Below are 27,616 nucleotides of genomic sequence, written 5' to 3'. Positions count from 1 at the left end.
GATCGGTCGGAAAGAAAAATGTTGATCGGACAATTACGGTCGCCAAGTGGGCGACGAGAACGGAAATTTTGGGTGCCCACAAGCAAAGTTTAGTCGCCAATGCGAGTGGGCGAGCGGTAATTTGGAACCCTGTATTGGTTTCAAAATATTCCCAAAATCGATGCACTGTAAACTGTAATAATCTACAAAACAGAGTTCGCTGCCATCACGTCCCAACGGACCCTACTAAACACGCCTCTAATTTGAAGAGTGCCGTAATGGAAAGTTATGCGCTGCAAAGAGCGACAACTCGAATAGTTCTATGTTACTTCCGATTTCCGATTTCGAAAGCATGTTTTCTATTTTCCCTCCGACGTTTTGTAACCAACACGACAAGAGCGACAATAAAAATATTCTGCAAACTCAACATCTACGTGGCACAAAATTAAAAAACAATGGAAACTACCCACTACCCATAATAAATATTTTATTAACAGTCCAACCACGGACCAAATAAAATATGAAAAAATACGACCACCCACACAAAAAAATATCGTTTCCCCCCCTCCCCCCCCATTTGATCATTTCTGGAACAGCCCTTATGTAACAGGGACACTGCAAGTTTAAATCAAATTTATAAATAAGAGATCATATAAATATCTTTATTGTGACTTTCATTCTACTTCCTTTTAAAAACAAGAGGCCCACAGGCCTTATTGGTCACCTGAATACTAGTGAAAAAGTATCACTACTTCCATGGGCTATGAAATCTAAAAAAAATTTCCAGTTCTGAATATCTTTAAGCTAAATTCTAATGTTCAGCAACAATATAAAACAAGATGTGTTCTTAAAACTTCACTGCCCTCAAAAGTGCATACACAGATGAAAGGCTTTAGATAATAAGTGTATTAACATTAAAACATCAAAATATATGACTAATTTGGACTCATCCTAAAGTCATAACCCTGGGTAATGTGAAATTCACCATTTTTTGTACACCCTTTTCTGCTATTCCTAAGTAAGCATTTAGAATTTATACAGTATCAGCTAACTTGCACATAAATACTATATACTAAGTTCGGCCCCATCCTGGGGTCAGAACCCTTACTCTGGGGAAAATCAAATTTACAAGTTTGGTAAAAGAGTGCCTGCTCTATCCATTTTGTTTTAATTTAGTATCAAAAGCACTAAAGAAAATGTTATTTAAGTGTTTTACATATAAACACTATATAACAAGTTAGGCCCTGCCCTGGGGTCAGAACCCCTACCCCCGGGATTATGAAATTTACAATTTTGGTAGAAGACTTCCTGCTCTACATCAATATACATTTAGTTTTTCATACATGTGCGTGGTTCTTGAGGAGATTTTTGAAAATTGGTCATTTTGGGGCAGTTTTTGCCCCGTCCCTAAGGCCCCAGGGGTGCAGGAATCCTGAGATTTACAATTTATGTTGCCTTTGTTCCAAATATTTTTCACACCAAATTTGAAAAAAAATAGGAATGATAGTTATCAAGAGCAAGAGGCCCATGGGCCACATCGCTCACCTTGGCCCATATCTGAAGACTTTTTATATACATTTGCATGTAAAACCTTAGTCCCTATTATGGCCCCAACTACCCCTGGAGGCCACGATTTTTGCAAACTTGAATTTGGGCCAATGATTCTTGAGAAGAAGATTTTTAAAGATTTTCCCTATAATCTGTATGTAAAACTTTGCCCCCCCCCCCCACACTTGTGGCCCCATTCTACCCCCCCCCCCCGGGCCATGATTTGAACAAACTTGAATCTGCACTATGTCAGAAAGTTTTCTTGTATATATATCAGCTTTTCTGACTCAGTGGTTCTTGAGAAGAAGATTTTTAAAGTTTTTCCCTATATATTTGTATGTAAAACTTTGATCCCCCCTTGTGGCCCCATCCTACCCCCCGGGGGGGGGGGGGGCATGATTTGAACAAACTTGAATCTGCAATGTCAGGAAGCTTTCAGGTAAATTTCAGCTCTTCTGGCCCAGTGGTTCTTGAGAAGATTTTTAAATGACCTACCCTATTTTTGCATTTTTGTGATTATCTCCCCTTTGAAAGGGACATGACCCTTCATTTGAACAAACTTTAAAGCCCTTCACCCAAGGATGCTTTTGGCCAAATTTGGCAGAAATTGGCCTAGTGGTTCTGGAGAAGAAGTTGAAAATGTGAAAAGTTTACAGACAGACGGACGATGGACAAAATGTGATCAGAAAAGCTCACCTGAACCTTCGGTTCAGGTGAGCTAAAAAGTTAAAAATGTTTATTGTTCAAAGATTTAATAACTGACCATTTTGGTCCCACCCTGATACCAAAACCCCTACCCCTGGGATCATCAAGGGGGAGCTGGAATCCCGAAATTCAGAATTTATGTTCCCCTTTTCCCAATGATGATTCATACCAAATTTGATAAGAATTGGAATGATAGTTATCAAGAAGTTAAAAATGTCTATAGTTCACACGTTTAATAATTGACCTTTTTGGCCCCACCCTGATACCAAAACCCCTACCCCTGGGATCATCAAATTTACAATATTGGTAAAGAACTACCTGTTCTTTCTAAATATCTATTTACTTTCAATTTAGTATCAAAAGCACTTAAGTGTTTTACACATAAACACTATATAACAAGTTTGACCCCGTCCTGGGGTCAGAGCACCTACCCCGGGGATCATGAAATTTACAATTTTGGTAGAGGCCTTCCTGCTCTACATCACTATGCATTTAAATTTTCTTACATGTGTGTGGTTCTTGAGAAGAAGATTTAAAAGAGACAAACATTTAAAAGACATTCTGGTACATGAGAATCACAATAATATTTTTTAGAAAAGGAAATTTATGCGAGTCGTGTGGTGCTAAAAAGTGTACTTTATGTCAATATGTCATTAAAACCAATCAGTTTGAGGACTGCGACGATAACAAATATTATATCAAAAATTATATCAATTGTAAATCCAGCAATGTAGTTTATGGAGTGTTTTGCAAAAAATGCAGGAAAATTGTATATGTGGGAGAAACTGGGGTAACTCTATACCAAAGCCATGTTTTGAATTTGTCATTTATTAGATGAGAAACTGATGACCCTGTTGCTATTCATTTCTATACGGATTCTCATAGTATTGATGATTATTCTATAATAGGAATTGAAAAACTTTATAAAAAAATGACATTTATCGTCGCTTTAAAGGAAATTTATGGAAGAAAAAATTAAATACTAAAATGTACCTCATGGAATAAACAAAAGGGGGAAACATTTTTGTCTTTAATAATTGATGTCTTGTAAGACTTGTATGCAAAGTAGTAATGGGCAATCGGACAAAAAACCATAACCGATTATCGGCAATAATCGGACACATGTAATCGATTAATAATCGATTATAATCGGAATTGACATTTAAGTGTTTCCCCTCATAATACATAACAGAATCATTAAATGTATGGAAACAACATTTGAATTCTTTGTCTCGTTTGTTCACAGTTGAATAAATCAGAATATCAATATATCAAGTCATGGAATTTATCTATAGTCTCAATGTATCAATGATATCAGAGATACACTCCTTTATTTGAATGTTGTTGTTACCGTCCTTCACATCTCCCGCCATTTTGTTTGTTTATTTTTGATCGGGTTTGACATACAGAAAATAAAATTTGAACAAATTTGAACTGATTTCCGGATTTTGTTTGGTCAACGATGTTGGCGACTTTTATTTTGTAATCGATTAGTAGCATCGTAGGTCTCTGAACGACCGACAATCGATCATCGGCGACAATCGTTTCATCACTAATGCAAAGAACATGTTATAATAACTGATTATAACAATATTGATGTATTTACGATTACTACTGAAGTACTGTAATATTTCTTGTTTGTATTCACTTAGGCCAGTAGTCGACTGCTTTGTGGACAAACATTTCTAAAATTCTGTTTCATTACTAATACCAAATATTTAATTGTACTCCGTCATATTTTAGGATGTGTCCACGAGGTCGGGTGAGTATTGTTCATTTTATTATTAGACTCTTACCTTTCTCAAATGTTTTTCGCGCAATATCAACTTTGACGTTTATAATACTTACTGTGATGTCATAGTACTTTCGTGTCTGTAGCCGTGCATTACGTTGCTATGAGAGATAAACACGACTGAAGAAGACCGGTAACACGGTCGAAATATTTCTACAAATGTTTAGAGTTTTTATCTTATATATATATATATATATATATTGCCCAAATACCCAACAACACCCTACTTTCTTAATGTGTTGGATCTGAGGAGATACAAGGACAATAAAGAAATTTAAGACTTGCCTAGATGGCCGAGCGGTCTAGTGTGCTGGTTACATGCTGCTAGGAGATTTTGTTCTGCAGGTCGTGAGTTTAACCCCGGGTAGGGGTGGAAGTGGGTATCCAAATAAAGTGAAATTTTCTGTACTTGATATTAAATTTTTCTTCACTTAGGGCAGTTAATTGAGTTATGTTCATTTACGAGTTCATTGCTATTACTGTGCTTTATATATACATATGACATGTTCCATGAAAAATACTTGTATTGACTCCCATTGGGAATGTCTTTTCAAAGTGCCAAATTGTGGTAATTTTTTGTGGTAACTAAAAATATTAACACTCAGGATCAAGAAAATGTAAAAAATAAAATTATAAAAGTATTCTTTCACTTTTAATTTCATTTTTTAAAAAACGATTGCTAACATCACATGTTTATGACGGAACACTTGATGGAAAATGACATTAGCAATTAATAAATCTTCTGTTTACTAAATAAGTTGTGAAATTATTTAACTACATGGCTCTCTTAATGAAAGGTTTAAATGTAATCTATGTACATTACATCAAGACCAATGTTTGTTGTGCTTTAATAATGACCCCAAATCTTTTATTTTCTGTCAATGCTAATATCAGTTCTTGACGGAACTTTTTTATGCTAATGTTATTGTTTGACGGAACAAAACCTTGCGGAACTTTTTCGCAGTGATATAAATCATGATAGACTATAAATAGTTTCCCATGATGAGTTTCTATTGCAATAAAATAGTCTTTGAATTCATAAACCGGTAGTTTGACGTATGATTTAGTACAAATAGAACAATTTCTTATGCTAACGTCACATGTTGCTAATGTCAGCAATTTTGACAGAAAGTCTATCGCTTGAAGTTTTACGTAAGTCTAGATACCTCATTCACTCAACCTGCCATGCAATTGGAAAATCCCATTACAACGCCCTTTGCAGGGAGAGTTGTAATAACAACAAAGAACCACAACTCTTACAATGGTTTGCTAAAGAAGTGTGCTAATGTCACATTGTGCCGAGTAGAATTTGACAGAATGATGTTAGACCAAATATCAATGTAATTTCTTAAGTCATATATTTTGTTTAAAGAAGATAAAATCTGTTCAACAATTAGATTATGACTTTTAATGCTTAATTCCAGAAAAATAATCAAAGCAAATTGTTTTGCAATACATCTCTATGTACCTATTAGTGCTAACGTCAGTATGTTTGACAGAACGAAAGTTACAAAAACTGTTTACTTTGAATTTACTTTTGTATAATTTGTTTTCATAAATAGTTTGGATTTTTTTTTTATAAAGATTAGGTAAAAGTACATACATTTTATGTTACATTTTTTTCGCCCCTTGTTTTCTTATATAAGTTGAAATAAAGTACCCGAGAAGTTGGGTACCACTTCTCACGGGAGTTAATTCTGTCAATTTTTCTCATATTTTGAACATTCATATACCAAAATAATTTTAACAATTTATGTGTGGCAAAATATTTTTGATTTTATAATTAACTCTAGTCCATTCAAGTTTGTAATTAACAACATTCTTTACTTTTTAAACATATTTATCTTTAAATACGGAGGGGAAAAAATTGACGGACATTTATGCTAATTTGCTGGAATATGTCATATATATACTGTGAAATTAGCGGTAGTCCGAATGCCCGCGGCCAGTGATTTTCCTGTCTGACTTGTAAAATCTGCTTGGCAACAAGTCCGACTGGCTTGTAAAAAAAAAAAATTACTCGTCAGAGTTTTAATTTGACAATTGGAAGTAGATATTACGCACATGCTCAAGTCATGCAATTAGAATAACTCACCCCAAACAAAGTCATTTGTTCCATTAATTACGCATCTAATCTTAACTCGGTCTGTTCTGGATTTGTCTTCAAAATTATTCAGATTTCGCATGCGTGTAATTTACTTTCATTTTCGGGCAAGTGTAATTGAGTTCGGGCATGTGGATTTCCTGAAAATGGTTGTCCGAATGGCTTGTGGTTTGCTAATCTTAATATCATAGTATATATATATAGATAGATAGATAGATAAAACAAATTGATAGTCGGTCTATACTTCCTGATGTCAGAGGAAATTCTGGACAACAGTACCTACAAAAGTTTAATAGACTGAGTTAGAGAAGACCGTGATGTAATTCTTACTTTACAACTTGTGTACAGTTCCTTCTTTTCCTTTCTATACACGGCGGATGGGACCGGTCGACAGGGGATGCTTACTCCTCGGCACCTGATTCCATCTCTAGTGTGTCAGAGGTCCGTGTTTGCCAAACTATCTATTTTGTATTGCTTGTAGGAGTTATGAGATTGATCACTGTTCGTTATCTTCACCTTTCATTCAGTAATGTCAGTATAAAAATAAACTTGTCTTGTATAGAAACTTCGACTTACAATTCTACAGCATTCCTCTCGAGCGCTCTCGGCTGCTTGTTGGGTTAGTGTAAAACTAGTCCCTTCAAAGTTCTTGAGCAATCGATTGCGCAGGTGGGTCCTACTAAACAACGATAAAGAACCCTGGGAATTTTTAATCATTACAAATATGTAGACTTTTTGACTACAATTGTTTTTTATGCTAGTAGAAATATAACTCAAACTAAAGAATTTGCATCCATCTATAACCTATTTTATTAGAGGAAAATGTTCTCCTGTGCTCGTTAGTTTCTGTCATCTCGATCCCGATCAAATTCATATATAGAAACAAATTACTGTTCGTTATCTTCACCTTTCATGGATATCTACCTGAATTATTTGTCAAATTTATTCATTTTGGACAAATGAAAATTTATTTCTTGACAAATTGCGATGTTTGACATATCACGATAATATATATTTACATGAATATAGAAGATTACAGAAATTAAACAGCGGCGAAGGGAACGTGTATATCGTGTAAATGGGGTGTCCTAGATAGATCAATATTTGTTAGTTTGATTATTATTTGCGCTGTCATCAGTATATAATTTAATCAAACTGTCAACACGCTTGTAAGAAATAAAATTCCAGGGGCGTCGGCAAGTATTTAACATTGGGGAGGCGTACTGTATCAGAAGGGAGGGGGGGGGGAGGGGGTTAAAGTATTCAATGTATAATACTCATATTTCAAATCTATTAAAACGAATGTGTGATTTTTGTATTTATTCTATCAGTTTAAAAGGTTCATAAATAAAAATCCACCATATAATTTTTCTAAATTTTGATTACTGTTTGATTTATTTTACCTAGAATTTTACATTGAAGTCGGTGGGAAGGGGGTGTTTTATTAGAATACTTTTAAAGGAAATTACATTGTCATCAAAAATACCATGCTAAAAGTTACATACACTTTCTCTTTATGACAATATCAATTAAAATTAATCATTTACTGCACAAATGTACGAAGAGTAGATAACTCTTGAAAAGAAGCTCAGGTGTAAAAATATCGGCTTCTAATCATTTAGCGGTGAATTTGATCTACTCCACTTTCACATTTATTTTGATTTAAATCACACGGAAGTGTTCATTATCTATTCGTGATACTGTAGCGGGCAGTAGAAGAGAGAACTGTCTCACTAGTCAGCTAGCTTTTATAGCGGACAGTAGAAGAGAGAACTGCCTCACTAGTCAGATAGCTTTTATAGTGATATGTGGTAGAGTCTCTCTCTTCATCACGCAAGTTAAACAACGTGATCAGCACTTGGCTGGGTAACCGGTACACGTTTCAATACATCGAATACCTGATATTTTCTCGTTTACATGTGCAGTGTATGTATATGCTGATGTCTTACAGACACCGCCTGATACAAAAGTAGTTATACTTATCTTCCATTCACACATTGAATAAGCACTATTTAGCAAGTTATGTAAGTTAAACAAATTGAATTCAATATAAATAGTAATGTGAAAGAAGCACATGCTGGTATCGAAGCCACAATCTTAAGCTCAGTAGTCAGCGTGCTAACCTTCTGATCTAATCGGCTTGTTGGTGCTATTTAAAATATTGTTGATATTGATATTGAAAATGAAGTCAACCATTATGACGATGTAGAATACCTCCTTAACATCACAAGTGAATTCTACATTCCATCCTCTAAATTGCCAATATAGACTTGTAAACATTTGATCGGGGGGGGGGGGGGGCATTGATAAAGCGCTTTATTCCCTTCATTGAAGTAAAACGATATCCCCTTGCAGCTCTTAACTTTGTGTAATCTCGTTTAATGAAGTAAAAAAGTTCACACGCTGTTTAGTAGCACATTTCTAAGCGCCAAAAATAAGAACTGCTCAAAACTACTGACCAGTTTCAATTCCTAGGTACGTCCGGTAAAGCACCCCCCCCCCCCCCCCCCCGATAACCAATCGTGCCACTTCCTATTCATGAATGAAAATTCGTCAATGAATTTTAACCTGAAAATAAATCGGGTGACTCAAATATACTACAATCTATTTAAGAATTAAATGCAAATTCTGAAATGATTCATCGTTGTCTTAAAACTAAGATTCTGTACAATATTATACATTTTGTTTTAATCTCCTCTTCTGAAATACGCCATTGTTACAAAAAAAATAATTTTATGAATTTTATTTCTTTTAAATTGGTAGTAGGTAGGTGCGCATAAGGCGGGGGCGGGGTAAACAGAGAGAACTATTGGAATCGCGCGCATGTATGTGCAATGGTGTTGAATTTATCCATTAGGTATTAAAATCACCATTATATTATAATACGTATTTTGCTCACAAGCAGTGTTGTTTACACAGCTTTATTAATTTTCTTACTAATATCACCTACGTAGATTAAAAAACAACAAAATCTTCGTGTTGTACAAAATATAAAGATAAACTAATTTTAAAATGCAAATCACGACGTCAATACTATTAAAAGGAAAATTGCCAATCAGTATAAACAGTTAAACAGAAAATTAATGTACGATATTTAATACATACAGATCATATTTACACTATACACACGTGTATACAACAAATCATATATAGACTATACACACGTGTATACAACTAATCAGATACACATGATACACACGTCTATACAACTAATCATATATACACTACACACGTGTATGCAACTAATTACATATAGACTATACACACGTGTACACAACTAATCATATAGACTATACACACGTGTATACAACAAATCATATATAGAATATACACACGTGTATACAATTAATCATATACACACTATACACACGTGTATACAACTAATCATATATAGACTATACACACGTGTACACAACTAATCATATAGACTATACACACGTGTATACAACTAATCAGATACACATGATACACACGTCTATACAATTAATCATATATACACTATACACACGTGTATACAACAAATCATATATAGACTATACATACGTGTATACAACAAATCATATATAGACTATACACACGTGTATACAACAAATCATATATAGAATATACACACGTGTATACAATTAATCATATACACACTATACACACGTGTATACAACTAATCATATATAGACTATACACACGTGTACACAACTAATCATATAGACTATACACACGTGTATACAACTAATCAGATACACATGATACACACGTCTATACAATTAATCATATATACACTATACACACGTGTATACAACAAATCATATATAGACTATACATACGTGTATACAACAAATCATATATAGACTATACACACGTGTATACAACAAATCATATATAGAATATACACACGTGTATACAATTAATCATATACACACTATACACACGTGTATACAACTAATCATATATAGACTATACACACGTGTATACAACTAATCATATATAGACTATACACACGTGTATACAGCTAATCATATATAGACTATACACACGTGTATATGACTAATCATATATAGAATATACACACGTGTATACAACTAATCATATATAGACTTTTACACAGGTGTATACAACTAATCATATATAGACTATACACACGTGTATATAACTAATCATATATAGACTATACACACGTGTATATAACTATTCATATATAGACTATACACATGTGTATATAACTTATTATATATAGACTATACACACGTGTATACAACTAATCATATATAGACTATACACACGTGTATACAACTAATCATATTTACACTATACACACGTGTATATAACTAATCATATATAGACTATACACATGTGTATATAACTTATTATATATACATTATACACACGTGTATACAAGTGTTTCACCAATGAACACGTCAGGTATAACATTATGTGATAAGTGATAAGTACCACACCAGTACTTGACCAATCAAAACGTCAGTACCTGACCAATGAACACATCAGGTATAACTTTATGTACTAAGTAATATTCACCCGACCAGTACTTGACCAGACCAGTACTAGACCAATCAACACGTCAGTACCTGACCAATGAACACGTCAGGTATAACTTTATGTAAGAAATATTATTTACCTGACCACTACTTGACCAATGAACACGTCAGGTATAACTTTATATAAGAAGTAATATTTACCAGACTAGTACTTGACCAATGAACACGTCAGGTATAACTTTATATAAGAAGTAATATTTACCAGACTAGTACTTGACCAATGAACACGTCAGGTATAACTTTATGTAAGAAGTAATATTGACCAGACCAGTACTTGACCAATGAACACGTCTGTGGAAAGATTGGGAATAGAAATAAGGAAAGTAGAGGCAGTCGAGAGTATGCAGTTCAGACGTCAGATATTAAACAAGTCACTGTGGAGGCAGCAGAAAAACAATATATACAGTAAATTTATGTATCTATCTTTAATTTTAAATATTTACGTGGATGCTGGGTATTTTACAGTGATCCGAGTATTGAATGGAGGAAGAGCTGCATACACATCGTCGCAGATGGAATGGAATAAAACACCAACCCGTGATTTTGTGGAATGGAATAAAACACCAACCCGTGATTTTGTGGGGTGGAATAAAACACCAACCCGTGATTTTGTGGGGTGGAATAAAACACCAACCCGTGATTTTGTGGGGTGGAATAAAACACCAACCCGTGATTTTGTGAAATGGAATAAAACACCAACCCGTGATTTTGTGGAATGGAATAAAACACCAACCCGTGATTTTGTGGAGTGGAATGGAATGAAACAATAACCCGTTGTTTTATGGAATGGAATGAAAGAATAACACGTGATTTTTGTGGAATAAATGAAACAATGACACGTGATTGAAAGGTGAAGATAACGAGCAGTGTTAAATCTCATAACTCCTGTAAGTATTTCAAAATGCGAAGGTGGGCAAACATGGACGCCTGGATACACCATATAACTCCTATAAAGGTGAAGATAACGAGCAGTGTTCAATCTCATAACTCCTATAAAGGTGAAGATAACGAACAGTGTTCAATCTCATAACTCCTATTTGTATTTCAAAATATGAAGGTGGGCAAACACGGAAACCTGGATATACCAGAGGTGGGATCAAGTGTCTAGGAGGAGTAAGAATCCCCTGTCGACCCGTCACACCCACCATGAGCCCCATATCTTGATTAAGTAAATGGGATTATTCCTAGTTAAAATGAGTTTACAAAGATGACCTAACAATCAGTATGAAACACATAGACAGCATTTGACCCAATGATATTGTAATTTGCAAACTAGATCATTATATCGAACTAGAAATTGCAAAATTCTGAATTAAAAGAGATTGTTGAAACCCCTGTAACATGAACTCGTTTGTCAGTAGGCTGCCATTATCTAACACGTGATCATATTCAGAACAAGCTTTATCGTATCGAGTCATTTGGGATATATGAAATCCTATGCAGATGATATCAGAATGTTGACATTGATTCAGTATGTGCGTGTAGGAAAAGTCCACACTATACTGATAAACGGATTAAAATACAATAGTTAAAATCAATATTGTTTGCATAAAAACATAAGAATTATCCATGAAATAATAAAAATATAACCACAGACATAATAATTATTACTGATAAGCGAGTGTAAAAAGACGTGTCTCTAAATGTCAGCGAATTTCAGGTCTTAGTGAACGTTATTGTGTGTTCCTTCTAAAGCTCGTACTTTTCCGTGAGTGATCGTTCTTTTCCGTAACAGAAAAATGTAATATGGGTTTTTACAAATAGGTATGATACAGAAAGAAGTAACTGACTATGCATCTCTGACATGAAATAAAGAGTTTGTCAGGCATGACTGTATATTTCAAGGATCAATGATTTACTCAGCGATTACGTACGTTGTTAGAGTTTTCAGTATGATCAGATCTACATCAGATTTCAAGAACTATTGATTGAGAACTTCCGAAGATCGCATGGTTCGATATGTGCCCTATTTTAAAATTGGAAAGTGGCATCTGAAACGCATACATTGTAAAATGTCAACATAGAGATTAAGAATTCCTTTCAATGCCGTCAATTGATTTGATAACATGATGACATCAGATTGATTTTATAACGTGGTGACGTCAGATTGACTTTAGAACATGAAGACGTCAGATTTACTTTATAACATGATGACGTCAGATTTACCTTATAGCATAATGACGTCAGAATGACTATAACATGATGACGTCAGAATGCCTTTATAACATGATGACGTCAAAATAACTTTATAATATGAGTTGACATTGACAAAAGTTAGACTGAACAGCACGCTATAAAAAATGAATTTATAAGAGATTAGCATCTTGGTAAAAAAAAATTACAGATCAATTTCAAACTGTCCACTCTGACCACTATAAAGTTAATGTAGGCACTCGAGAAATACATTGATGCAAAATACAGCAGTGTTAAAATTACGTTCATGAAGTTCGGAGACATGGAGATAATGAACGCACTATCAAAGTGTAATCACCACTGTCTACTCTCCTCATTGAATAAACGTCACGTGGGTATCATCATACTGTATCTAAACCACACGTGGGCGACATCAGGCTACTACATCAAACGTCACGTGGGTATCATCATACTGTACCTACACAACACCGAGACGACATCAGACTACTACATCAAACGTCAAGTGGGTATCGTCATACTGTATCTAAACCACACGTGGGCGACATCAGGCTACTACATCAAACGTCACGTGGGTACCATCATACTGTACCTACACACCACCGAGACGACATCAGACTACTACATCAAACGTCAAGTGGGTATCATCATACTGTACCTTCACAATACCGGGTGACATCAGACTACTACATCAAACGTCACGTGGGTATCATCATACTGTACCTACACAACACCGGGGCGACATCAGACTACTACATCAAACGTCACGTGGGTATCATCATACTGTACCTACACAACACCGAGACGACATCAGACTACTACATCAAACGTCACGTGGGTATCGTCATACTGTACCTACACACCACCGAGACGACATCAGACTACTACATCAAACGTCACGTGGGTATCATCATACTGTACCTTCACAATACCGGGTGACATCAGACTACTACATCAAACGTCACGTGGGTATCATCATACTGTACCTACACAACACCGAGACGACATCAGACTACTACATCAAACGTCACGTGGGTATCATCATACTGTACCTACACAACACCGGGCGACATCAGACTACTACATCGATAAGTGTATGAAATCACGTGGTATGTAGTAGTTTGCTTTATACTGTTTGTACAAGATAGCATTATGCATACACAACATTATGAGATCACTGTTCGTTATCTTCACCACTTCATTAAGTAAATAAAGCCCGATAAATGCTGATCTTGATTGTTGCATTAACCTTACCAAGACCGGTGTTTGTTATCTTCTCTCCCACAGTATTGTCTCAGATATAAAACTTATACGGTGCCAATTTTGATGCACCAGATGCGCATTTCGACAAATAATGTCTCTTCAGTGATGCTCAACCGAAATGTTTGAAATCCGAAATAACAATGAAGTTTTGAGCTTTTATAGGGAAAAACAGTGTGCCAAAAAAGTGGAGTCAAATTCGTCCAAGGATAAGAGCTATGCGTGAGGTATATAATCCTTACTTTTGAAATGAATTTCTAAATTTTATAACAGCAATTAAATATACATCCGTATTTTCAAGCTAGTAACGAAGTATTTAGCTATTGGGCTGTAGAGACCCACGGGGACTAACAGTCCACCAGCAAATGCCTCGATGTAGATGTAGATACTAGGAAATTAGAAACTTATCTTCAAGTTTAATATATTTGTATCAATATCATTGTCCAGGGCCCTGATTGTTATTGTCCAGAGCCCTGATTGTATCAATATTAATGTCCAGAGCCCTGATTGTATCAATCTTATTGTCTAGGGCCCTGATTGCTATTGTCCAGGGTCCTGGTTATACCAATCTTATTGTCTAGGGCACTGATTGTATCAATCGTATTGTCCAGGGTCCTGATTGTATCAATCTTATTGTCCAGCGCCCTGATTGTATCAATCTTATTGTCCAGGGCCCTGATTGTATCAATCTTATTGTCTAGGGTCCTGATTGTATCAATCTTATTATCCAGGGTCCTGATTGTATCAATCTTATTGTCTAGGGCACTGATTGTATCAATCTTATTATCCAGGGCACTGATTGTATCAATCTTATTGTCCAGGGCCCTAATTGTATCAATCTTATTATCCAGGGTCCTAATTGTATCAATCTTATTGTCCAGGGCCCTGATTGTATCCCCTAATCTTATTATCCAGGGCCCTGATTGAATATCCTATACCCATGAGAGTTTTATGGCAAGTATGACTGAAGTCAACAACAATTTACAACAGAGGACGGTGAACAATTACCACATTATGATTAGAAGTCAACAACAATTTAATACAGAAGACGGTGAACAATTACCATATTATGATTAGAATTCAACAACAATTTACAACAGATGACGGTGAGAAATTATCGCATCATGATTAGACGTCAACAACAATTTAAAACTGAGGACGGTGAACAATTTACAACAGAGGAGGGTGAACAATTACTGAAATCAACAACAATTTACAACAGAGGACGGTGAACAATTACTGAAGTCAACAACAATTTACAACAGAGGACGGTGAACAATTACTGAAGTCAACAACAATTCACAACAGAGGACGATGAACAATTACTGCATTATGATTAAAAATCACTGAGTCCTTTTAATGGGCTAACCAAAAAGTGTTACCAAGGCTATTCTTTCGTTACTTATTTTTTGAGACGTTTTAGACATGTATATCAATCAGCTTACTTTACAAATTAACGAGCAGCCTTACAATTTGATTACGTGTCTCAATGTCTGAAAGATAACAAAATTTGTTGCTAAAATCACATTTACCTGACACTTGTCCTCTCTAATCGCTGTAGAGTTACTGGTATCTATCCCTGCGTATAGTTTGGCCGGTTTAATGTAGGATGCTGATCGTGACGTGTAGAGATCTAGAGTGAATGAAGTCAGTATAACTCGTAATCACCTCCCTGTCTACCCTCCCCAATTTATGACAGGTCACGTGAGTGTTATCATATCATGTGTACACAAACCCGTGACAAATTCAGAGTACAATCTCCACAAATGTATGATCTGTGACTGTGTACTTCAGAATAGTGTTTGACATTGTTTGTACAAGATGACACAATCTATACACGTTCTAAATAGATAAAACCTGAATCAGGTGAATGACAAATAAGCAGATAATCATATTTTGATATCACAAAAACATTGGCTAATTTAATGATTTTATATGGAAATTCCACTAATCGTTTTATCTAACTGATGTGGTACGTACTAATTGTTAGATAATTCTTTACATACTAATTGTGACTATGGGTTACTGTTATAACCTCACAAGACTTTATTTATGAAGAATGTGTTCAAAATAATTCTTCAAACGACATCTGCATAATAACCCATTGAAAAGGGTTAATGTGTGAAGAAATTTAAATTATAATATCCGACAAGATGCGAATATGCACACTAACAACACTAACAACTACAAAGGCGACTCACGGGAAATTCAAGTCAACATTTTATATCAATTTCATGTATTTTCCTGGATTTGGCGTGAATAGCGGTTGTCACATAACCAACATTAAACAATAGACATCAATTACCTGTGAATAACAATTGCAATGAAATGCGCGATAAAATGATCACACAAATTCCATATATGAGTTGAAGTCTGCAAGCTATAACTCAAAGTTTACTTGATTTTTAATTAACATGAAATGAATTAAAAATCCACTTTTCTGTACAATAAACTACACTAAAATAAAAGGGGTAAATAGGAGATTTCTCATTTCGTTGCTTGTTTAGACGTTTCTGACTAACATTATATACTTTCAACAGTCCGCTATGGAAATTCACGAACAGTCTTGCAGTTTGATTACGTGTCAGGGTGTCTGAAAGATAACCAACTTTATTGCTAAAAAAACATTTACCTGAAGCTGTCCTCTCTAAAAGCTGCAATGTTATCCCTGCGTGGTTTGGCCGGTTTAATGTAGGATGCTGATCGTGACGTGTAGAGATCTAGAGTGAATGAAGTCAGTGTAACTGGTAATCACCTCCCTATCTACCCTCCCCAATTTATGACAGGTCACGTGAGTGTTATCATATCATGTGTACACAAACCCGGAACAAATTTAGGGTACAATCTCCACAAATGCTTGATATATGACCGTGTGTACTTCAGAATTGTGATTGACATTGTTTGTACAAGATGACACAATCTATACACGTACTAAATAGATAAAACCTGAATCAGGTGAACGGCAAATAAGCAGATAATCATATTTTAATATCTGCGGTTCACGAAAACTTTGGCAGCTGTAATTGAAATTGTAATTAAAAGATTTATATAGCGCCCTATCAACATTAGTTCTCTAAAGCGCTTTACAAATGTGAAAGAAAAGATGAGATAAAATCGATGTGCACAAACATTTGAATAAAATATTCATAGTGTCAGAATAAAAATGCATAAATATTATTATTAATATATAGCGCCAATGTAATGATATGCTTACCCTAATAACATATGAAACAATTTAAAACAACCCTTAGGAATAATTAAATACATAAAAAAGGACATATGCATAATAACAAACATCAGGTTTTGATTAACATCACTGTAAGAGCTGTATGTAAGAGCACTAAGTATATAAAAATAATCACAAATTCAAAGCTAATCTAAAGATTAATGATTCCATATGGAATTCCACTGATCGTTGTGTCTAATTCTAACTGATGTGATACGTACCCATTGTTAGGTAGTTCTTTACATATTAATTTTGATTATGGGTTACCTTTTTACTTGATCAACATATGTTTGGTTTTCTCTAAACGTACACAAATAAATTGTTCATAAAGGTATGATAAAAAGCTGACAGCAATCTGAAATCTCTAAACAATTTGTGTATACCAATCACATATATAACCTTGTACCTTCTATTTCAATATAAGATGTACGATTGATATGTATATAGCCGTGTACCTTCTATTTCAATATCAGATGAACGATTGATACATATGACCTTGTACCTTCTATTTCAATATAAGATGTACGATTGATATATTTATCATTCAGTATCTCTTGATCTTCAGTATAAGAACTTTTAAATGAGTACTCTGTACCATCACTACGCTGTTTTATCTATTTTTCTACAAATATATACGTCATCAAAGTCATATAAAAGACTGACAACAATATGAAATCGTAATCGTTTTTGCATATGAAGTACATGTGTTACCCTCGACATATTGTTTCAATACTAAAAGTACAACTGACGCATTGGATATAAATGTAAGAATGTTTTCAAATAATTTTCTAAACGACGTATGCCTAATGACCCTTGGAAGAGGTCAACGTGTGGCGAAAATTAAATTTGACAAGATGTGCACATGCACATTGATTTGATAAGATGGTTCAGTGTGGTTTCAACCTAAACTAAATAACAAAATTGTCACGAACACAGATAGTGGTATCGCCCCAGAAATTAAAGTTTGCATTCTACGTGAATTTTATGGATTTTCGTAGATTTGACGTGAACAGTGATTGCCGCATAACTAACGATCTAAATTACAAATTAAATGTAACACTAGGTCGAATGCCGTCTTTTTTTTTTTTACATGATTAGGGTAAGCAGTTTGAGTTCCAACAGGCACGTTCAAAGTCAACATTTCCCCAATATCATGGTAGATATATTGATGTAGTTTGCAAATACAACCTGCCATTTTGTCAAATACTGTTTGTCGTGTTTCACACCAATTGTTAGGCCGTTCTTGGTACACTGATTTTGACTACAAATTACTCCGTTTACCTGATGAAGATATAGAGCTCATGGCGGGTGTGACCGATCGACAAGGGATGCTTGCTGTTCATTGATCATTGTTCATTATATTAACCTTCTTTTCTAGTGAAACCGGCCACATGCACGGTGGACCCAATATCTTGATGGGCTGTTATAGTTCGTTATATTCACCTTTTCATTTGAAACTGTGTAGATATGTAGATATTTACCTTAAATTGTCCACTCCACTATCATTGAACTATTGCTCTGTCCTCTGTCCTCTGTAGAGTTAAGTGTAGCTATTCCAGATTTACATTAATATACAATTCGACAGGGTAGGTGTAAGCTTACTGTTCTTAGACAGGGATTAGTATTTGTCCAATTTCATATTTTTGTATTCGAGTTATGAGATTGATCATTGTTCATTGTTCATTATATTAACCTTCTTTTCTAGTGAAACCGGCCACATGCGCGGTGGGCCCAATATCTTGATGGGCTGTTTTAGTTCGTTATATTCACCTTTTCATTTGAAACTGTGTAGAGGTGTAAATATTTACCTTATATTGTCCACTCCACAATCATTGAACTGTTCCTTTGTCCTCTGTAGAGTTATATCAATGTACAATTCGGCCGGGTAGGTGTACGGTTACGTCCGTGAAGTTTGGATATCTGGTGTGTAAAGCTGCTAAATAAACCACCCTGTTTACCGTCCTCGTTTATAGCACGTCACGTGAGTGTTATCACTCTGAGTGTAAACAAACCAGGCCTTTAATTCTCGAGTGAAGTGTCTTTCAAACAAACAACCGATTACTAATAGGTTATACATACCTTATATACACAAACATACAATTACTAATATTTAATACAGTGCTTACGTACACAAACAAACAATTACTAATATTTAATACAGTGCTTATATGCACAAACAAACAATTACTAATATTTAATACGGTGCTTATATACACAAACAAATAATTACTAATACTTATACAGTGCTTACATACACAAACAAACAATTACTAATATTATGTACAGTGCGTACATACACAAACAAACACGTACTTATATTTTATACAGTGCTTACATACACAAACAAACAATTACTAATATTTAATACAGTGCTTATATACACAAACAAACAATTGGTAATATTTTGTACAGTGCTTATATACACAAACAAACAATTACTAATATTTTGTACAGTGCTTATATACACAAACAAACAATTCATAATATTTTGTACAGTGCTTATATACACAAACAAATAATTCATAATATTTTATACAATGCTTACATACATAAAAACAATTACTAATATTTAAAACGTTGCTTATGTACACAAACAAACAATTACTAATATTTAATACAGTGCTTACATACATAAAACAATTACTAATATTTAATACGTTGCCTATGTACACAAACAAGTACTAATATTTAATACAGTGCTTATATACACAAACAAACAATTACTAATATTTAATACAGTGCTTATATGCACAAACAAACAATTACTAATATTTAATACAGTGCTAATATTCACAAACAATTACTAATATTTTATACAGTGCTTATATACACAAACAAGTACTAATATTTAATACAGTGCTTATATACACAAATAATTACTAATATTTTATACAGTGCTTATGTACACAAACAATTACTAATATTTAATACAGTGCTTATGTACACAAACAATTACTAATATTTAATACAGTGCTTATATACACAAACAATTACTAATATTTAATACAGCGCTTATATACACAAGCAATTACTAATATTCTATACAGCGCTTATATACACAAACAAACAATTACTAATATTTAATACAGTGCTTATATACACAAACAATTACTAATATTTTATACAGTGCTTATATACACAAACAAACAATTACTAATATTTTATACAGCGCTTATATACACAAACAAACAATTACTAATATTTTATACAGCGCTTATATACACAAACAAACAATTACTAATATTTTATACAGTGCTTATATACACAAACAATTACTAATATTTAATACAGCGCTTATATACACAAACAATTACTAATATTTTATACAGCGCTTATATACACAAACAATTACTAATATTTAATACAGTGCTTATATACACAAACAAACAATTACTAATATTTTATACAGCGCTTATATACACAAACAAGTACTAATATTTTATACAGCGCTTATATACACAAACAAACAATTACTAATATTTAATACAGTGCTTATATACACAAACAATTACTAATATTTAATACAGTGCTTATAAACACAAACAATTACTAATATTTTATACAGCGCTTATATACACAAACAAACAATTACTAATATTTAATACAGTGCTTATATACACAAACAATTACTAATATTTAATACAGTGCTTATATACACAAACAATTACTAATATTTTATACAGTGCTTGCATACATAAAATAATTACTAATATTTAATACGTTGCTTATGTACACAAACAATTACTAATATTTAATACAGTTCTTATATACACAAACAATTACTAATATTTTATACAGTGCTTATATACACAAACAAACAATTACTAATATTTAATACAGCGCTTATATACACAAACAATTACTAATATTTTATACAGCGCTTATATACACAAACAAACAATTACTAATATTTAATACAGTGCTTATATACACAAACAATTACTAATATTTAATACAGCGCTTATATACACAAACAATTACTAATATTTAATACAGTGCTTATATACACAAACAATTACTAATATTTAATACAGTGCTTATATACACAAACAATCACTAATATTTAATACAGTGCTTATATACACAAACAATTACTAATATTTTATACAGTGCTTATATACACAATCACTAATATTTTATACAGCGCTTATATCCACAAACAATTACTAATATTTAATACAGTGCTTATATACACAAACAATTACTAATATTTTATACAGTGCTTATATACACAAACAATTATTAATATTTAATACAGTGCTTATAAACACAAACAATTACTAATATTTTATACAGTGCTTATATACACAAACAAACACTAATATCTTATACAGTGCTTATATACACAAACAATTACTGATATTTTATACAGCGCTTATATACACAAACAATTACTAATATTTAATACAGTGCTTACAAACACAAACAATCACTAATATTTTATACAGCGCTTATATACACAAACAATTACTAATATTTTATACAGTGCTTATAAACACAAACAATTACTAATATTTTATACAGTGCTTATATACACAAACAAACACTAATATTTTATACAGTGCTTATATACACAAACAATTAGTAATATTTTATACAGTGCTTATATACACAAACAATTACTAATATTTAATACAGTGCTTATATACACACACAATTACTAATATTTAATACGGTGTTTATATACACAAACAATTACTAATATTTAATACAGTGCTTATATACACAAACAATTACTAATATTTAATACAGTGCTTATATACACAAACAATCACTAATATTTAATACAGTGCTTATAAACACAAACAATTACTAATATTTTATACAGTGCTTATATACACAAACAAACACTAATATTTTATACAGCGCTTATATACACAAACAAACACTAATATTTTATACAGCGCTTATAAACACAAACAATTACTAATATTTTATACAGTGCTTATATACACAAACAAACACTAATATCTTATACAGTGCTTATATACACAAACAATTACTAATATTTTATACAGCGCTTATATACACAAACAATTACTAATATTTAATACAGTGCTTACAAACACAAACAATCACTAATATTTTATACAGCGCTTATATACACAAACAATTACTAATATTTTATACAGCGCTTATAAACACAAACAATTACTAATATTTAATACAGTGCTTATATACACAAACAAACACTAATATTTTATACAGCGCTTATATACACAAACAATTACTAATATTTAATACAGTGCTTATATACACAAACAATTACTAATATTTTATACAGTGCTTATATACACAAACAATTACTAATATTTTATACAGTGCCTATAAACACAAACAATTACTAATATTTTATACAGCGCTTATATACACAAACAATTACTAATATTTAATACAGTGCTTATATACACAAACAATTACTAATATTTTATACAGCGCTTATATACACAAACAATTACTAATATTTAATACAGTGCTTATATACACAAACAATTACTAATATTTTATACAGTGCTTATATACACAAACAATTACTAATATTTAATACAGTGCTTATAAACACAAACAATTACTAATATTTTATACAGTGCTTATATACACAAACAATTACTAATATTTAATACAGTGCTTATAAACACAAACAATTACTAATATTTTATACAGTGCTTATATACACAAACAAACACTAATATTTTATACAGTGTTTATATACACAAACAATTACTAATATTTTATACAGCGCTTATATACACAAACAATTACTAATATTTAATACAGTGCTTACATACACAAACAATCACTAATATTTAATACAGTGCTTATATACACAAACAATCACTAATATTTTATACAGTGCTTATATACACAAACAATTACTAATATTTAATACAGTGCTTATATACACAAACAATCACTAATATTTTATACAGCGCTTGATTGAACACAAACAATTACTAATATTTAATACAGTGCTTATATACACAAACAATGACTAATATTTAAGACAGTGCTTATATACACAAACAATTACTAATATTTAATACAGTGCTTATATACACAAACAATGACTAATATTTTATACAGCGCTTGATTGAACACAAACAATCACTAATATTTTATGCAGTGCTTATATACATAAACAATCACTAATATTTTATACAACGCTTGATTGAACACAAACAATTACTAATATTTAATACAGTGCTTATATACACAATGACTAATATTTAATACAGTGCTTATATACACAAACAATCACTAATATTTTATACAGCGCTTGATTGAACACAAACAATTACTAATATTTTATACAACGCTTGATTGAACACAAACAATGACTAATATTTTATACAGCGCTTGATTGAACACAAACAATGACTAATATTTTATACAGCGCTTGATTGAACAGTCGATATGCCCACCTAGGGACGTCTAAACTCTTGGCTGAAGTGGCTGAGCCACTTGATAGCAAAAACAATGGGGAATATACACAAACTTCCCTCCATTATATTGGGTTCAAACCATTACCGTGGAAACAAAACCCAAAACACCAACTTGATTTACCCATTTATTGATATCATAATCAGCTGAACACAAGCTGTGCATACAACAGGAAAGTGGAGATAAATGGCCGCATTGCTTACTAAAACTCAAGTCTGGGGGGAACAACCGAGCTACCAACACACAAGGTGCATAACGGGCAAAACGGGGGCCTTGTGTTGGGCACAAGTGTAAATGGAGTCCCATGTATAGAAAACAACATGTGGACAGGGGTTGCATTGGTTGACATATCTGTTTACCCTGTTTCCCAAAGAATTGCTTCCTGGCTGATAGTACTGCTGACACTGAGTACTCCAAGGAAAGCTTCCCCTCCTGTTAAAAGAGGTGGAGGGGGCCCCGGTCTGGTAGACACACGTGGACCCCAATTTACCGAGGGGTATTCTTTCCCCAATAAACATATTAACACCTGAGGGTTTATTCTTTCCCCAATAAACATTAACACCTGAGGGTTTATTCTTCCCCCAATAAACACCTGAGGGTTTATTATTCACCCAATAAACCACACATGCCCTCTGTCTTGATTGACAGATGGGGGGAAACACAGGCCAGAAATGCCCCCACCCCCCCGACCCGCCATCAACATTGATATAATGTTCGGCCATTTCCCTAGACCCAAAAACACCTTATAGATGCAGACCATCTCCTGTAGGTAATTAGGCAGAAATTTTCGGCAAGAACTATTTGCATCAATTTCCCCAAGGGGAATTTAAGAGTCACAGGTTCACACTGAGCACCACAGGTGCCAAGGAGTTGTGAATGGTGTAATATGCTATCTGAGACTACCGGAGACTGATTTACCAAGATAAATGCATGTGATTACAGCTTGCAATGACAAATTGAACAACGTCCAAATTTATTGGACATGGCAGGATGAATACGTGGATTATGACTTTTGATTATGGGATGTACTTAGAACTAAATTTCGGACACACAAGGAAAATCTCCGATACGAGTCTGAAAGATCTGCACTTAAACAGGTGTAAATACAGAGCCGACCCAGACATGCCACGTGTACCAAGTTTTGTCGGCACCAATGAAAGATTGCTTTCGAAAAGGAGAAATCTAGTCTCCCAAATGGTGAAGAAACTGACCAACTCTGGACAGGGAACGTTAAAATCCAATATAACTACATAAACCAGGAAAATCTCTGACACGAGTCACTTAAACAGGTGTAAATTCTGAGCTGACCCATATATGACACGTGTACCATTTTTTGTCGATCCCAATGAAAGATTGCTTTCAAAAAGAAGAAATCTAGTCTCCCAATTGGGGAAAAAAACATACCAACTCTGGACAGGGAATGTTAATTTCCGATACAACTACATGAACAAGGAAAATCTGACACGAGCCTGAATGACCTACACTTATACAGGTGTAAATTCCGAGCCGACCCAGTGACAAATTTTGTCGGCACCAATGAGAGATTGCTTTCATAAAGGAGAAATCTAGTCTTCCAAATGGGGGGAAAACTGACCAACTCTGGACAGGGAACACTTAATTTATCATGTTTTTGGCAATTTATCCAAAAGTCGACCCACTTAGTGATAACTTGAAAAGTGAATACTATTCCAACCTTTTCATCATAAATTGCATTTGCTAAGGACGTAGGAATTTTTATTGGGCATGGCACAGAAAGAGTGCTGGATTACACCTTGGTAATATGATATCCTACGTGGATGTGAACAAGAAAAACTATGACAAATGGGATGGCAGAAGCATACGTGTGTGTGGGTGTGAATTCTGATCCAACCCAGACATGCTACATGTAAAATTCACTGGAAACCAATGAAAGACTCTGCTTTCAAAAAGGGGAAAACACGTTGACCAATTCTGGACAGGGGACACTGCTTTAGCGAAAGCAAGTTGAACCCCCCCCCCCTAAATGTAATAGTTTACATGAAAACAATCTGGAAGTATAAGGTAGGTTGCTTGGAGTGCGAGATTGGACTAGAACCTTAGGGGATGTAGTGTCTGTGGAATTGACTGCTGGGTAGGCCCCACTGCATCATATGAATGAAATTACCAAGGGGGTGACAGAATTGCTCTGACGTATATCTTGCGGTGTGATGTACCATAGCAAAAGTTATGGATTGATAGGACCTGAACCAGAAGTTGGCAGGTCTGTATGTAATACCCGACACCCCCGATGTGGTGAGACAAGTGTCTCGGATGTACTGGTTTTAAACATTATCTGCAAAAGACTAACGTAGAAGTGCCCTGTAATACTCAGGATGTGCTTGATTTTGGCTTAAACCGGGCATGGTTTCCCCAACTCCTAGTATCACCTCCGCGATGAATCCATGGGGTTTGTATGGCCAAGTGAAACCATACACTCCCAGTATGCTTAAAGGTGAAAAGGAACCTAACCAGAGATAGGAATTGCCGATACAGATGGCCTTTTGGCCATATTGTACATATATGATTATATAACAAATGGGTTTGAGTACCTGTGAAGGCCAGACCAACATGGTCAATGCCCGATAAATTGGGAGAAAATAATTGGTTGTGGTAGAGTACTCGTTACAACAGGAAGGAGAAGCCCCCTCCCAACCAACCTGGGGTGTAAAAAAAACTTGACAAAAGTTTGACGTTGAGCAACGAGTATAGCGTTCTTTGGGCATGACTATTGATATTGCAGCATGGTCAGCACATTAAAGAGCCCACTCTGCTACCGCCCTGGTTTTGGGAACAAGTCAATCTGTGGTACCTGACCCACAGTGAGCGACCCCTAGCACAGGGTGTGTGGAAGACGTAAAAAATTGGAGGCGTCCATGGTGTTGTTGTGCTCAAACATGGTTGAAAAACTGACAGAGTTTTGACTAGACCTGGGGGGAGATGGATTGGGTTAAAATAAACAAAATATGGTGCAGATGCAAGTAGCTGCATGTATCGGTATGACAAAACCGATTCTACTGGCAGGATCTTAGATTGTCAGATGGTGGATATGACAGTGAGTAGAATGACAACGAAACTGCTTGCGTGGTGAAAATTTGCTGTGTTTGGTGTGCTCTGCACCCTATGACTAAATGGGGGTAATTGAAGTTAAAGCTTGATGAGCTACACAACCTGAACTATTGGGTATGTGTAATAAAAGTTCTTTGGGCTAGCCGAAAAGTATAGATAAAAGCTGGTATACAAGACTTATGTAATAGTTCGTACACCCGTGCAAACCATCGCTACAATTGCCAAGCAGAGCAACTGCTTTTTATTTTTAATGATGCATGGCTATTGGTAACCAATATATATAATTTTAAAAAAGCTGTTATTAAATAATAGGACCTACAAGTGCAGTATGGGTAACTGGAATTTATGCCAATCTTCCTCCACTACCAACTGGGTATATTACTTAAACTTATGTGTTGTGATAGGTAGGATATGAATCAACCACAGAACTAGAAAGTGGTTTGTGATAAACATGTTGCCTAATATAGACTTTACCAAAAGGCAGAATTGGGTAGTGGATTTCCTCAATGTAGAGGTTACATAGTAATGGAATAACAATTGACTGATACCAACAAGTGAGCCAATAAGCAGCTGCTGTATACAGAGTTACTACAAAGTGATGGGAAAGTAAAGGGTATATATCTGCAATTGGGAGTGAAACGGTGGTAAAGTATTACATTACCGGTGCTTGTGTTGCAATAGAAAAAAGAAGGGGGAATTAAAAATATAAATATATAATATGTAGGCCCTATACCATATGAATTACTAACAGCCATTTGTAGAACAGTTGATTTTCA

The 27,616-nt window shown here is 34.1% G+C and overlaps 2 protein-coding genes and 1 pseudogene across 4 annotated transcripts in view; all 3 read right to left on the bottom strand.

The window, feature by feature from the left end:
• Positions 1-6,494, bottom strand: part of LOC125667650 (uncharacterized) — a 161,218-nt gene extending 154,724 nt beyond the window's left edge. Inside the window, exon 1 of one of the 2 annotated variants that reach the window (XM_056147885.1) lies at positions 6,459-6,494. The gene's annotated coding sequence lies outside the window, so the exon portion shown is untranslated. The remainder of the gene's footprint in view (positions 1-6,458) is intronic. The other variant, XM_056147883.1, reaches the window with a different exon arrangement.
• Positions 1-15,850, bottom strand: part of LOC125660976 (uncharacterized) — a 100,915-nt pseudogene extending 85,065 nt beyond the window's left edge.
• Positions 1-27,616, bottom strand: part of LOC125682852 (uncharacterized) — a 265,876-nt gene that overhangs the window by 26,631 nt on the left and 211,629 nt on the right. The gene's annotated exons all lie outside the window — the stretch shown is intronic.

Source organism: Ostrea edulis, chromosome 8, assembly GCF_947568905.1.
Source record: "Ostrea edulis chromosome 8, xbOstEdul1.1, whole genome shotgun sequence".
Taxonomy (NCBI): domain Eukaryota; kingdom Metazoa; phylum Mollusca; class Bivalvia; order Ostreida; family Ostreidae; genus Ostrea; species Ostrea edulis.
Note: the sequence above shows the minus strand (reverse complement) of the source record. Positions and strands in the feature narration are given on the sequence as shown.